At 40.4% G+C, this 15532-nt stretch overlaps 1 long non-coding RNA gene across 1 annotated transcript in view; it reads left to right on the top strand.

Annotated features, from left to right (window-relative positions):
• The first annotated feature begins 14343 nt into the window (after positions 1–14343).
• Positions 14344–15532, top strand: part of LOC308101749 — a 3669-nt gene continuing 2480 nt past the window's right edge. The window contains exons 1-2 of the long non-coding RNA XR_013934553.1: positions 14344–14480; positions 14683–14772. This is a non-coding gene — a long non-coding RNA (uncharacterized lncRNA). The remainder of the gene's footprint in view (positions 14481–14682; positions 14773–15532) is intronic.

The following is a 15532-nucleotide window of genomic DNA, read 5'->3' as shown; positions in this document are numbered from 1 at the left end:
TGTTGTCAGTCTCTCATGACATCATCACAAGGCAAAGCAATCAGTTAGGCCAATCACACGAAGCCCCACCTCTTAAGAGGTGGTCTACAGTACATACGTAAACTGTTTCCACTCAAGACACTATCATGACGATGATGGCAGCATCAAAGATCATCCTGCATCTAATGTGTCTACTTTCATGGGGAAAAGGTAAAATGCCATACATATTATTTACATACAATCAAAACAATCATCCATCCTTAAATGTTGTTACTATATATTTGTATTTATCTACTGTATGCCTCTTTCCAGTTCAATTTGCTCAGTTGTCAGTGCTAGAACAGCAGAACGGTTTCATAATTGCCAATGCTGGAGAAACCGTGACTTTGAACTGCTTCAATCAAGGCAACTTCAAGAACTTCTACTGGTACAAGCACAGTCTTGGAGATAAACCTGAGCTGTTAGTGTCCCGGATCAGATACAAAGGGAACGCTACTTTGTCTGATAAATTTAAGAACGATCCCCGTTACTCTGTGTCCCAAGGAGAAGAAATAAATCATCTCAAGATCTTGGATGTGCAAATGTCAGACTCTGCAATGTATTACTGTGCGATGGGGCATTATTATGAAATTGAGTTCAAAAAAGGAATCATGCTCCAGGTTAAAGGTTCCTCGTCCGGCTTCCAAGCCATTGTCCAGCAGCCTCCAGAGAAGTCAGTCCAACCAGGAGACTCTGTGAATCTGAACTGTACCGTCCACAATGCTGGTGCTGACTATGCTGTGGCTTCATGTGTGGAGATACTGTATGGAAACAGAACTAGGCTGGACATTGAGGAAGATGACTGTTGTCACCAGATGAAGATCCTAGTGTTTCTCTCTATCAGCAGAACTGGAGTTGTTCTCTGCATCGTCCTCATCTTTACCATCATCTACATGGCCAGAAAATACACCTGTTCTATTGAGAAAAGATAAAAACACACCAATATTTTCATATTACTTCATTTCAATTGTTTCATGATGTTTTCTAATGCCAATATTATAATAATTCCATTTGCATCAAAATAGCTTAACTTATAACAGGCTTTATGAACAAACATGTATTATACTTTATTCTATTCTATACTATTCTATATAATATTCTTTATTATGTTTATTTTACTGTCTTTATCATATAATTATACTTTTTTATGTTAAAAAGTTGCAATTATATGAAGAAAAAAATCAAAATTTTCTTCCATTCATGTTGTTGAATTATTGTCTTTCAAATGTTCATTTACTTTGCGTAGCTGCCATTTAAAAAAGGTTCACTGTGTGCATTGAGATGTGTGAGAACAGCTATGATGTACCAGCCAACCACATTTCCTGTGTAATAAACCTCTTCTTGCTATTACATAAGACGGTGGAAAGTACCTGGTGGTCTCTACATCTCTGAGGGGGCCCCATCACTGCTATAGCTATGTCAGCCTGCAGCCACAATGTGGTAGAGATATTGGGTAGTGCATGGGTCATACTGCTGAATATTACATTGTATATACATACCGTGTGTGTGTGTGTGTGTGTGTGTGTGTGTGTGTGTGTGTGTGTGTGTGTGTGTGTGTGTGTGTGTGTGTGTGTGTGTGTGTGTGTGTGTGTGTGTGTGGCAGACATGGGAAAGAGGTAACTGCCAAGAGAAAACAGAAACACATTATTGGTAAAATACACCAAAGTAAAAGTTATTCAGCTAACCCACATTTTGACCATACCACACTGGACCTAAACAGAGCACCTCCCACTAATAGAACACTAGTCTGTAACAATAGCAGCAGGAGGAGGGGCGTTGCATGTGTAATAGCAGTTTTCAAACTTTAAAACATTGTGGAATTGTTTGCACTTTGCAAACATAGATATGTTTGGTCAGTACATGAGTAACGTTACCACCAGGTGGTTTGCTGAGAATTACTGCTTGGCAACTTGGTATATACACCGCCTGCTTTGTGAGAAAACAATAGTGCTGGGGTTCGCTACGTTATTATAATTTATTGTGTAAATCTGTCTTCCCTATGAGCCAGTAGGCTTACCAACCCCACCCCTCACTTGAAATAATATTACTGTATTATTACTACAAAGTATTACTGTGGGATGCAAATATACACTGACATTCAGTTCATGCTTACATGCTCCATGTAAAAGGTTCATCATCCAGCTTCCAAGCTATTGTCCTTTAGCGTCCAGAGAAGTCAGTTCAGCCTGGAGACTCTGTGAATCTGAACTGTAGCGTCAACACTGCTGGGACTGACCACTGCAGGGACGTAACCACGGGTGGGCATTAGGTAGGCCTGGGCCCACCCATTTGGTTTTTCTGCCCACCCAAAAATAAAATAAATTATTTTTCATATTCAGCCATTTTGATAACAGTGTGTATATATACTATATAGGTATCCGAAATCCGTCACAAACCCGCAAAAAACGCTAAAAACGCAGTCTGGGCACACATGCACTCGGCTAGCGTTCTGGCTACGCCACTGGACCACTGTGCTGTGGCCTCAACCAGGCTGGATGATGAGGAAGATGACTGTTGCCACCAGATGAAGATCCTGGTGTTTCTCTCCATCAGCAGAACTGGAGTTGTTCTCTGCATCGTCCTCATCTTCACCATCATCTACATGAGCAGAAAATAGACATACTGTATCACTTGACATTACTATTTGTCTCTCACGTGTTTAGCTTGCTGACCTTCTTCATCTGATGTCATTTTGTTTCATAATGCTCTATAATGCCACCATTATATATATATATATATTTTCAACAGACATTATGAACACAAAATATTATTATTATTATTATATTATTATATTATTATATTCTATACTATTCTATTCTATTCTATATTACATTTAATATACAATGATATTTTTTGTATTATCAAAAAGCTGCGATTACATGACACATTTCTGTATTTCTTCTATTCATGTTGTTGAATCATTGTCTTACAAAGATACATTTTCTTTACTTAGGTGTCATTTACAAAAAAATAAAAGCACACTGTGTGCATTGAGATGTGTGAGAACAATGTGATGTGTGATATACCAACAGACCACATTTTCCTGTGTAATAAACCTCTTCTTGGTATTGAGACAAGAGTGGAAAGTTCCTAGTGGTCTCTACAGGGGGGCACATCACTCTTGTCAGCCTGCAGCCAGCAGTTTGATGTGGTAGATATTGGTTTCGGTTCCTCAGCATTTGCAGCAAGAGTTAAGAATAACAAGACATAATAATAAGGCAAGGCTTGTGCCGTGTGCATGGGTCTTACTGCTAATTGCTAAATATTATATTTATGCATAATGTATACAGTATATGTGTAGGCTACATGCGTGCATTCATGTTTGTTTGTTTGCGTGCATGCATGCATGCGTGTGTGCATGTTTGCATGCGTGCATGTGTGCGTGCTTGCATGTGTGCGTGTACTAAACAGACAGGCTTGTGGTTCGTTCATAAACCTGGTTGTCTGAAGTACAGTAGCTGTCTCGGAGCCTACTGGTTATGTCACAGCTGTCTATTTAATAAAGATCTCCTTGTGAAGTACCCAGCTGGGGCGTGCAACTAAATAAGACAAACACCTTATTTTCATCAATGCTCGGTATACACTTTCTTGGGCATAGCAGCGGCAAACATTTGTTAGGATTCTTGAAGAATCAAGTGTTTGAAATGCCACCTCAGCTGTTGAACATGTACATGAATGTTGTGTTCAGATCAGATGGAATGAAACGTGTTGTGCTGCTGCCTTTCTTCATATGCTCATGTAGATAGTGACAAAACACCTGCTCCTCACTGCACCTTGCGATAAGACCAACTTGGAGCTGGTCTTATCGTGGGGGACGATACGTCCCCTCTTGCGCCGGGCGGAAGATAGGGCCCATATGTCTGTTGTCTACTCTACTGTCCAGTTAATTTGCATTTGACATCTAGAATATCATTTGAGGTCATGAACCAAAAGATGATACATAAAACGTCCATATATAGGTATTGTAATGAATTAAACGTTACATAGGGTGTTTGTCAACTAACGACCTTTGGATCTGTGAAAGATGGCTGTGCTGAAATTAACATTTTCACAATGTAGGCTATCTGTTAGCTGGTGTGTTGGTACAGCTACATGATGGCTGTATTTGTGTTTGCATTGTAGACGTTAGATTACAATTTATATTCATATTTTCATTATTCAGTTAAAAGGTAGCCTATAGAAGGTTTTTCTCTTACCCAAATCACTTTGTTTTTCTTGTTTGCTTGTTTAATGTGAACAACTTTGAGCTGCATATTTTATATGAAATGTGCTTTACAAATAAAGCGTGTTATTGTTAGTATTAGTATTAAAACTGCAATCCACAACTTTCATGTCCTACTACAGGGTTCCAAATGTTTACTGTTGCAATTCATGCAATACCTCTTGTCAACGGTAGGTATCCTACCTGACCACATGATAGAAGAGCAGGGAGATCACCTACAACCATCACAGTAGTTTGTTATTACACTGACATACTCCACCATACGTATAGAATCTATAGCTGGTCAACATAACTTTTTATTCACTTTAAAGGTTATGGATTAGAGCTTTAATTCAGTTTCCCTCTGGTCTCAGCATTATCATAATCCAATTTAAACAATGTAGAGTAGGCCTACTTTATTCACATTCTGCAGATTTCAGGTGTATAGTCAAATATATTGGTTAAACACAAGCAAAGTAAATAAATTGTGCATTAGACTACATTATATACAATATATAAACTATGTGTTCTAAGAACCATATCCAATATCAAAGATCTAGATCTAGAACTTTATATTCCAGCTTAGTCCAGATGCTTAGTCCAGCTATGTGCCCAATTTGATGGCGATAGCTCATGATTTATATGCAGGTTTTTTTGGTCAGTGGCACAACCTTCTTTATCATTAGCATTATTTTAGTTGATAAAAAAGGCAATACAATATGTTTAATACAAATAATTAGTTTGTTTCCTTTTCAAGTTTTTCAAAACACGGGCAAGTGTTCTGGTTACCTCAGGAACTGCAAGGTGGGAATGCATGCCCCATGTATCCGTTGTCAGAGTACCTGTCTGTCTGTCTGTCTGTCTGTCTGTCTGTCTGTCTGTCTGTCTGTCTGTCTGTCTGTCTGTCTGTCTGTCTGTCTGTCTGTCTGTCTGTCTGTCTGTCTGTCTGTCTGTCTGTCTGTCTGTCTGTCTGTCTGTCTGTTTGACTGTCTGTCTGTCTGTACGATGTTATGCCCATACTGTATATGGAGTTCCTTGTCAGTCAAATTGTGAAACGTTGTGAGCTTATATAGATCTGCTATTTTATTTTTGTATGTATTTGTTTATTTATTTCTAACTATTTGAAATGGGGCATACGTGGTTAATTCATATGTTCCTTTCCTAGAAGTATTGTCAATAAAGCTACTAAAAGGATCCAGTCTGTCTCATCCATGGAGTTATAAACACACTAAAAGAGCCTGTTGTCTCATCCATGTAGTTATAAACACACTAATAGAGCCCGTTAAAATTAGAACCTTCTTCACCTCACTCACCCAGAGGAACATCCCTGTCCTGATCATTAGACAGGACACAACATACGGCCAAACATAATGAAATAACTGCAGTTGCAATTATTTCTTTATGTATGTTTTATGTTTTAAATCCAGGAGGTGGCACCCAAAGACCACTCTATTACAGTAACAGTTTGAAGCTGTGTTGAAGCAAGCAGTAACTTTACAGGTTGTCAACATGGCAGCTCAGGTTCCATTTCTGACATGACTTTACTGTTGAAATGTCAATGAGTGTGAATGTTAATGTGTGTTTTCTTTAACCTGTACAGATTTTTTTTACTCACAGTAAAAGTATCAATACTGCAATGTAGAAACACTCTAAAGTAAACGTCCGGTAATCAGAATTTACTTGAGTAAAAAAACTAAAACTAAAATATATATATATATACTTAAAGTACCAAAAGTAAAAGTACTCTGCTCATTATGCAGAATGTCCTGTTTCTCAAGTTATCATATTTATGTATAAAATGTATACAAATCTTTTGAAAATAGCAGATCTACAAGCTCACAACGCATCGCATTGTGACGCATTGTGAGCTTGTAGATCGGCTATTTTCAAATAGCCAAAGTTTAAATAGGGCTGAAGTGGTTACTGTATGTTTTGTAATAATAATTAAAATCTACAAAGTAACTAGTAGTAACTAAAGTTTTCAATTCACTGTAGGGGAGTAAAAAGTACAACATTTGCCTCTGAGATGTAGTGGAGTAGAAGTAAAAGTATTGAAAAGTGGAAAGTAAAAGTAAAGTAAAAAGTAAAAAGTAAAAAGTAAAAAGTAAAAAGTAAAAAGTAAAAAATACCCAACGTACAGTACTTGAGTGCAAGTACTTACTTTACACCACTGGATTCAATTCCCTGCAGGGTCCTGCTGATTGACCAGGCATCATGTGACATACATACATAGGAGGATTATGAGACAATGGGCTCATGACACACACTTGTAAAAGTCCTGATGGTTGAAGCTTGTTTGGTACTCTAGTCTAGAGCAGTGGTTCTCAAAGTGGGGTCCATCCTCAGGGTTCCTTGAGGGGGTTCCAAATGGACCCTTACAGGTCTGTAACTCTGAGAGTGTACAAATGGAACCAAATGGACCCGTAACTAAGTAGTAATCATGTTTATACATTTTTAAATATGAAAATGGCTATGTTAGTTAAGTGTTCTACTATCTACTCCTATTTAGGCTTTTGAAAGCCTGACATATGTTTTTGTTCATTCAAAACTTCTATCAATTATTATCAGGGGCCCTTGGGCAGCCTTGGGCCACAAGACTCACTGTCAAATTTACTAAAATGTATTTAGGTTAACGCTCAAATACGTATAGGCCCCTCTGCTCTTGTACAGTACAAGGTCCCTCCAATATAGCCTTAACAGGGCCCCTGGCCCTCCTATAGGGCCCTTTTAGACTGTCTAAAAGTCTCCAAAGGATGTTTGGCGTTGGTGCTTAGTGATGTACAGTTGTGTGTGTTAATGTAACGTTAAAGAGATCATGAAGCTACAGGGAAACTGTGGTCACTTCTAGCTTCTGTCAGTACAGCCTACGTAGTGTGGTTAAATATCTGAGAAACTAGATTAATTTAGTCAGATAAGATCATGTGTTAAACGACAGAGCCTAGCAGAGGAGAGGTCACGTTGCTGTGTGTGTGTGTGTGTGTGTGTGTGTGTGTGTGTGTGTGTGTGTGTGTGTGTGTGTGTGTGTGTGTGTGTGTGTGTGTGTGTGTGTGTGTGTGTGTGCGTGCGTGCGTGCGTGCGTGCGTGCGTGCGTGCGTGCGTGCGTGCGTGCGTGCGTGCGTGCGTGCGTGCGTGCGTGCGTGCGTGCGTGCGTGCGTGCGTACGTGCGTGCGTCCTGTGTGTGTGTGTCCTGTATGTGTGTGTGTCCTCCAGAGAGTCGGTGTTGGATTGCTTTGTGCTGTTCTAACTCTCCTCAACGTTGTTGTCCCACTCTATCTCTGTAAGTCACGTTTCATAGCCATGTATTTTATTACAATATATTATATATTATAATTATTATATTATCACATTATATAATATATTATAATTGCTCCGGATGAGCAGGTTGGTGCCTTGCATGGTGTCCACCGCCATCTGTGTATGAATGTGTGTGTGAATGGGTGAATGTAATGCACAATCTATGTAAAGCGCTTTGGATAAAAGCGCTATATAAATGCACCATTTACCATTTATAATTTATTGGCACCTTTGACCTCTGACCTTTAGATCTCCCACCATTTTTAATTATATGAAAAACAGTCACATCTGAATTTCTCTTGCAGCTTTTGAGCAATTGCTATGGCGATTGCTATAGCAAGCGTTTGAAAATGCAAACTGTAATAAGTCATGCCTCATTGGCCTACATCAGTATACCGTGCACGCACGCACGCACGCACGCACGCACGCACGCACGCACGCACGCACGCACGCACGCACGCACACTCACACACCTGTCCTTTTTTATTCATTCTCTTCATTATTTAACTTTTATTTAACTTTTTGGGTGTTCACTGAGTGATGGCCAGTTGTGTGTGTGTGTGTGTGTGTAACTTTAGAGAGATCATGAAGCTACAATTAAACTGTGGTCACTTCTAGCTTCCGTCAGTACAGCCTACGCATTGTGGTTGATATTTATGTACAGTATAAGAAACTAGATGAATTATCAGATAAGAGTGTGTGTGTGTGTGTGTGCGTGTGCGTGTGGGTGTCAGTGAGCGTACGTGCGTGCGTGCATGCTTGCTTTCTAGCATGCATGCACGTATGCTCATTATTAGTATTAGTATTATCATTATCATCAATTTTATTATCATTATAAAATGGTCTGTCTACCAACAACCCTTCCTTGAGCACGAATAAGAGCTCACAAAACTAGACTGAATGTGAACATTAGTTTATAACAATTATCACATAGTATACAATATGTTGCTGCTGGAGAGGCTTCCCTCTCTCATTGGCCCAGGCTGCCCTGTAGCCCTCTCCAGCACTTCTTACTCTGTGTCTCAGAAAAGGGCTGTGGACAGTTCAGAAACATGTAATCAGGCAGGTTTGGTAATTCCAAACAAGATTTCAAACAAGATCTCAAGGAAGGTTCTACGAAGAGAATGGCTGTAGTTTATATTAGCTTGGATTCCGCATCATTGATATCATTGGTAGGCAGGTTGCTGAACTGTCCATGTGTGTTGTTTTCAATAAACTATGTATGATATCATAACATATTATTTGTTGTAATAGATTTAATAGCAGCAATAGAAGCTGTAGCAGCATCATTGTTGGTTAGTTGGACAATATTATTACATAACAAAAACTGTATGTAGGTGTTTTTAATTAGTGGATTTCCTATTTTGTAAATATTGTTTCCATACAGATCAGTCCAACTTGGTGGAGAGATAACTAATGAACAGCTACAACCAACTCTACAACCAATTACTGGACAGCAACAACAACCTGACTGAAGAACGAGACCAACTACTGAACAAGATGAACAACCTGTACGACATAGATGACCATAAGAGGAGTCTCTGTGGTCAGTGACACACTGTTTTATTCATTGTTATATCATATTCATCATTTGTCATTCATTTGTGCAAATTAATGAACAGTGGCTAATATTGTTTTGTTGATAGAATCATATGGATTTACATTTGGTGATGGTCTGTGTTATTTCATCTCTGACGAGACAGACTGGTTTAAGAGCAGACAGTGGTGCAGAGACAGACAGTCATACCTGATGGTTATAAGAAGCAAAGGAAAGCAGGTATGGTGTGTGTGAGCGTGTGCACACACCCACGTGCACAAATCACCCTTCTGGTAATTCATTCCCCGCTTCTGGTCTGACTGTCCACCTTCTTCTTCCTTATTGCTATAAGCACTGTATACCTGCCAGTGGTGTAAAGTAACTAAGTAGATTTACTCAAGTACTGTACTTAAGTACTTCTGAGGTATTTTTTACTTTACTGGAGTATTTCCAATTTTTACTTTTACTGAGTACAAAATATTGTACTTTTACTCCACTACAATTATTTAAAAACTTTAGTTACTAAATAGTTTGTAGATTTTGATTGTTATTACAAAAAACATAAATTATCCTCTTCAGCCCTGTATACATTTTGGCCATTGGAAAATAGCCGATCTACAAGCTCACAATGCATCGCAATGTGAGCTTGTAGATCTTATATTTTCAAAAGATTTTGATACATTCTATACATTTGAAAACTTGTGATATTCTGCACAATGAGCACTTTCTACTATTGGTACTTTAAGTACATTGATACAAATACTTTTGTACTTTTACTCAAGTACATTTTGAATTCCGGACTTACTTGTAAAGTATTTTTACATTGCAGTAATGATATTTTTACTCCGGGTGTGGCAAGGGATCTACTTTTTATGTTCAAATATTGTATGACTACGCCACCTTGATGATGTTTGCATCAAGGAATTAAAATAAATGAATTCCTCTAGAAATCGGGTTCCCCAATATGCACAAGTTTGCCAATGAGATTGAGACATGAGTTTCCCCCAAATATGGAAGTTTATTTAAGTTTTAGCACAGAGCAGTATTTCAGTTGCAGTATTAATTAAAGATCTACTTAAAATATCAAATAACAGTGCAATTCATTCATAAAACCAAATGGCTCAATAAATAAAAACGATAAAACTCAGGCTAAACAAAACAGCAGTGGTGAAATCTAAGGGAGTGGAAACAACATTCAGTACACTATATAAACTAAAATCAAATAAAAACAATTTATATTAACAGTTTGTATACCTTAAATGTCATCGTTTCCATCCCATTATCCCCCTTTTGGCATTGTACTAGTCGCGTTGGGACTCGAGCACCTCAACCTGAGTGCCAACAAAACAAATTATTAAAATGCTGCTTTAAAACAATCAGTACAACAGATTAAAAACATACATGCAGCGTGTTACTCACCCAGGCAAGGAAGATAATAAAACACAATAAACGAGACCCCGGTCGCAAGACCTGCAGCCCTCAACCACCAAGCAGACTGTTTGGTGGACTGCAGGGCCTTTAAATACTCAACCTGATTGGCAATGAGGAAGTGCCAATGCAGCAGTCCTACAGTGGCCACTGAGGCTCAATGCTGACTGGCTACATCTACCCCCATTTTTTTTTTCATTGTCGTCCCGACAATGTAGGCTCTTCGTCTGTCACACTGTGGAGGAGCTCAAGGAGCTGGCTCCGCCCTTCCTCTCCATTCTCATCCAACACATCTGCTTCCAGAGGGTGTAGAAGAGTGACTACCGTAACTATGGCTCTCTGGCTGTGGGGGTCCTAGTGGGTCAGCTGCCTTGTTCAGAGTACGCAGCCTTCATCAAGTGGCTGTTTGACTTCTCCAAAACTGCCAAGATGGTGAACCGCCTCTTCTCCATCGACGTGGTGATGGTGTTGCTGGAGCAGCCGGAGAGGACGGCGGTGGAGGAGGACTCGTCGTCTCCGTCCCCGGTGGTGTCCTCCTTCCTCGAACACAAGTTCCTCATCCACGGCCTGCTGTTTGGACACCGCAAGGACTCGTCTCCCACGGTGAGAGGCCACGCCCTGGCCTGCCTCGCACGCTGCCTGGCGCTGTCTTCCTTCAACGTCACCCACACCGTCCACAACCTGTTCCATAGTGGGAGCCAGACAAGAGTTGGAGGAAGCTAGTTCTGAAGGGTCCACTCGCACCTCTATCCCAGGGTCCAATCACACGTCTATCCCAGGGTCCACTCGCACCTCTATCCCAGGATCCAATCACACGTCTATCCCAGGTCCACTCGAGCACCTCAACCTGAGTGGTAACAAAACAAATGATTAAAATGCTGCTTTAAAACAATCAGTACAACAGATTAAAAACATACATGCAGCGTGTTACTCACCCTGGCAAGGAAGATAATAAAACACAATAAACGAGACCCCGGTCGCAAGACCTGCAGCCCTCAACCACCAAGCAGACTGTTGTTTGGTGGACTGCAGGGCCTTTAAATACTCAACCTGATTGGCAATGAGGAAGTGCCAATGCAGCAGTCCTACGGTGGCCACTGAGGCTCAATGCTGACTGGCTACATTAAGTAAAACATTTTAGTACTTTTTACACCACTGTATACCTGCCACAGACATTTTGCTAACTAAGGATATTTAATTAAGTAGCAATCATATATTGTGCCATTTTGATTAAGCTAACCAAGACGAGAAGAATTTACAAGATAGTTACTATTTGTAGTCAAAAGTTACTTTTCTAGCCTCTCATCCTTGTAAGATGTGTACAGATATTGATGCCATTCCAGACTTGACAAAGAATGTTAGACAGAGAGATGGAGACAGAGGGCAGTTGGAGAAGGAGAGGAGAGATGGAGGAGACATTGGTGGACATCTATGAGAGGGTGGTGGTATATATGTCACAGTACGTTTGGAGAACCAGTACGATTGAAGACAGAGCGCTCGTTTTTAGGCACGGGGCTTCGGGGCGATGCGGGGCTTTTCGAGACAGGGTTTATTAGCGAGGCTCGCGAGGAGGAGTCCTTCTCCTCCTCCGTGTGTGTGTGTGTGTGTGTGTGTGTGTGTGTGTGTGTGTGTGTGTCAGGGAGAAACTAAAACAAAAGCCAGCAGAACACAATAAAAGTATCTTAACAGTCCACCTGATTCGAATGCTATCTGCATTGAATGGGGAAATAGGCGAGTTTATTAGACCTTTGAATGGGCGAAATAGGCGACCTACTTACCTACCCACGATTTATCAGACCATTCATTGGGTGTTATCAAGACATACTAACCTACCAACTGACATGACTTAATAGTTCAGTTTAGGTTTCGCTTTTGGTTTTGGACCCTGACGGAGGCGCGCAGTCACAGGCGAACTGTCACCCCGTGAAGGACCACAGAGGGAGCTAAGGCGACCGAGTTGCCGTCCTGAACGGTGTGACGTTCGCCTGTGCCTACTCAGCGCCGTTTGAGTTATGTACCGATAGGCACAGAATCGTAAATATTGTTGTGCGGACTGCTCCGCCTCCAAGTAGGTCAGTAGCTCCTGAATGAATGGTCTGATAAATCGCGGGTAGGTAGTAGCCTATTTCGCCCATTGAAAGGTCTAATAAACTCGCCTATTTCCCCATTCAATGCATTGATAGCACTCGAAGCCGGTCACACACGCGCGCACGTGTGTGTGTGGTCGCGGCAATATATGCTTGTGCACAAGCCTGGCTTGTGGCTCCCTCTAGTGTTGCTTCTACAGAATTGCTGGGTGGGTGGTAAAAACGAGCGAGCCTTCTTCAATCGTACTGGTTCTCCAATCATACTGTAACATATACACAAGTAAACACTGAAGTATTCAGAACTACAAATTACTACGTACATTTTCAAACAACAGCAAATACTAACATACTAAACAAAAATGTAAAACACAGTAAGTAATTGTAGTTACTGTCCACCACCATGTCAGAAGCTGTGACATGTCCTCTGTGGACCACAGTCCTATGGAGAATGCAGCAGGAAGACCAACAAACTGTTTTTCTTAAGTAAAGGTATCAATACCACAATGTCAAAATATTCTGTTACAAGTAAACGTTCCCTATTAAAATAAGTACAAAAGTATTGGCATCAAAGTGTACGCAACCTACTTAAAGTAAAAGTACTCATTGTGCAGAATGTCCCATTTCAAGTTTTCAAAATGTAAATTGTGAGCTTGTTGATCTGCTATTTTCAAATAGCCTAAGTATGAGACTGAAGTGGTTAATTTATGTTTTGTAATAATAATACAAATCTATAAAGTATAGTAACTAAAGTTTTCACATAATTGTAGTGGAGTCGCCTTATTTTGGGGTCGCGGGCTGAAAAGTTTGGGAACCCATGCTCTAGTCTAGAGCAGTGGTTCTCAAAGTGGGGTCCATCCTCATCCAAATGGACCCTTACAGGTCTGTAACTCTGAGAGTGTACAAATGGAACCAAATGGACCCGTAAATAAGTAGTAATCATGTTTATACATTTCTTAATATGAAAATGGCTATGTTAGTTAAGTGTTCTACTATCTACTCCTGTATTTAGGCTTTTGAAAGCCTGAAATATTTTTTTGTTCTTTCAAAACTTCTATCAATTATTACCAGGGGCCCTTGGGCAGCCTTGGGCCACGAGACTCACTGTCAAATTTACTAAAATGTATTTAGGTTAACGCTCAAATACGTATAGGCCCCTCTGCTCTGCCTGTACAGTACAAGGTCCCTCCAATATAGCCTTAACAGGGCCCCTGGCCCTCCTATAGGACCCTTTTAGACTGTAAAGGTCTCTACAGGTTTGTTGGTGTTGGTGCTTAGTGATGTACAGTTGTGTGTGTTTATGTAACGTTAAAGAGATCATGAAGCTACAGGGAAACTGTGGTCACTTCTAGCTTCTGTCAGTACAGCCTACGTAGTGTGGTTATATATCTGAGAAACTAGATGAATTTAATCAGATAAGATCATGTGTTAAACGACAGAGCCTAGCGGAGGAGAGGTCACATTGCTGTGTGTGTGTGTGTGTGTGTGTGTGTGTGTGTGTGTGTGTGTGTGTGTGTGTGTGTGTGTGTGTGTGTGTGTGTGTGTGTGTGTGTGTGTGTGTGTGTGTGTGTGTGTGTGTGTGTGTGTGTGAGAGAGTGTGTGTGTGCGCACGCGCACGCGCGTGTGCATGTGCATGTGAGAGAGAGAGGTGGTTTGTTTTCATTGGTAGGCTATACACAGAACGTGAGCTGTCATATGTGATATAAATATAACAGGGCTGTCTACGTTTAGGACAGTGAAGATACGTATGTCTTCAGTCAAATACCTGCAAGAAGAATTCAAGTCGTAACGGTACTAATGGCTGTAGATGGACGTTTTGACCATATTGAGCTCCAAGATAATATAATCTACGAAACTATTGAGAACACAACTAAGCCTGCAGCTCAGGAGAAAGATCTGTGGAGGAAACAGCAGTCTGGTAAGAGATGTTACTAAAAAAAAAAAACGTTTTAAACGAGAGGTTCAAAGATTTTAACTGGTCTCACTCTAACTTATATATCTGTGTGTGTGTGTGTGTGTGTGTGTGTGTGTGTGTGTGTGTGTGTGTGTGTGTGTGTGTGTGTGTGTGTGTGTGTGTGTGTGTGTGTGTGTGTGTGTGTGTGTGTGTGTGTGTCCTCCAGACTTAAGACGGTACAAGCGGGTTGGAGTCGGTGTTGGATTGCTTTGTGCTGTTCTAGCTCTCCTCAGCGTTGCTGTCCCACTCTATCTCTGTAAGTCAAGTTTCATAGCCATGTATTTTATTATAATATTTTCAGTGGTGGAAAGTTACCACCACACTCAGATCACTCTGGTGCTTTGTCCAAATAAACTGTCCAACAAATCAAAGAGAAGAGGGTCGCACTCAGAAATTAAATCAAACTTCTTCTTTTTTTACCAACAAATAAGGTTTAAATATGTTCCCAATCTGGGAACCCATTGGCAAAAAAAGACAGAAAAAGAGATTACTATTTTCAATTTCAATTAAATTCAATACAATTTTATTAAAGTGTCAACAAGTTGTCTCAAGACACTTTACATGTAGAGCAGAGACCCGATAGTCCCACCCTGAGCAAGCAATTTTGCGACAGTGGCAACGATAAACTCCCCCTTAACTGGAAGAAACGTCAGGCAGACCCTAGGCTCTAGGGTGGGTGGCCTTCTGCCTCGACCGTGTCGGGGGGAAAGAAGAGAGAGAGAGGCCTGATCCTGATGAGCAGGCTAGTGCCTTGCCTTCAGACTTTACACTAAACATAATGAGGCAATACAGATTATGGTTCTTGAAAGCCTTAAACATTGTGTTTTGTATTTTGTGTGTTTGATTGATTGATTGAATATTTTATTAGACAAAAATGTAAAAACAGCACAAGTACATAACACTTTGTCCTGTATTTACATGTATTTGCATGTATTTGTTCTTTCAACGCTTCTGTCCATTATAATTTATTGGCACCTTTGACCTCTGACCTTTAGATCTCCGACCATTTGAAAAAC

Source organism: Gymnoscopelus braueri (assembly GCF_963280865.1).
Source record: "Gymnoscopelus braueri genome assembly, chromosome: 15".
In the NCBI taxonomy this organism is placed as follows: Eukaryota; Metazoa; Chordata; class Actinopteri; order Myctophiformes; family Myctophidae; genus Gymnoscopelus; species Gymnoscopelus braueri.
This window is presented reverse-complemented; position numbering and strand designations above follow the sequence as displayed.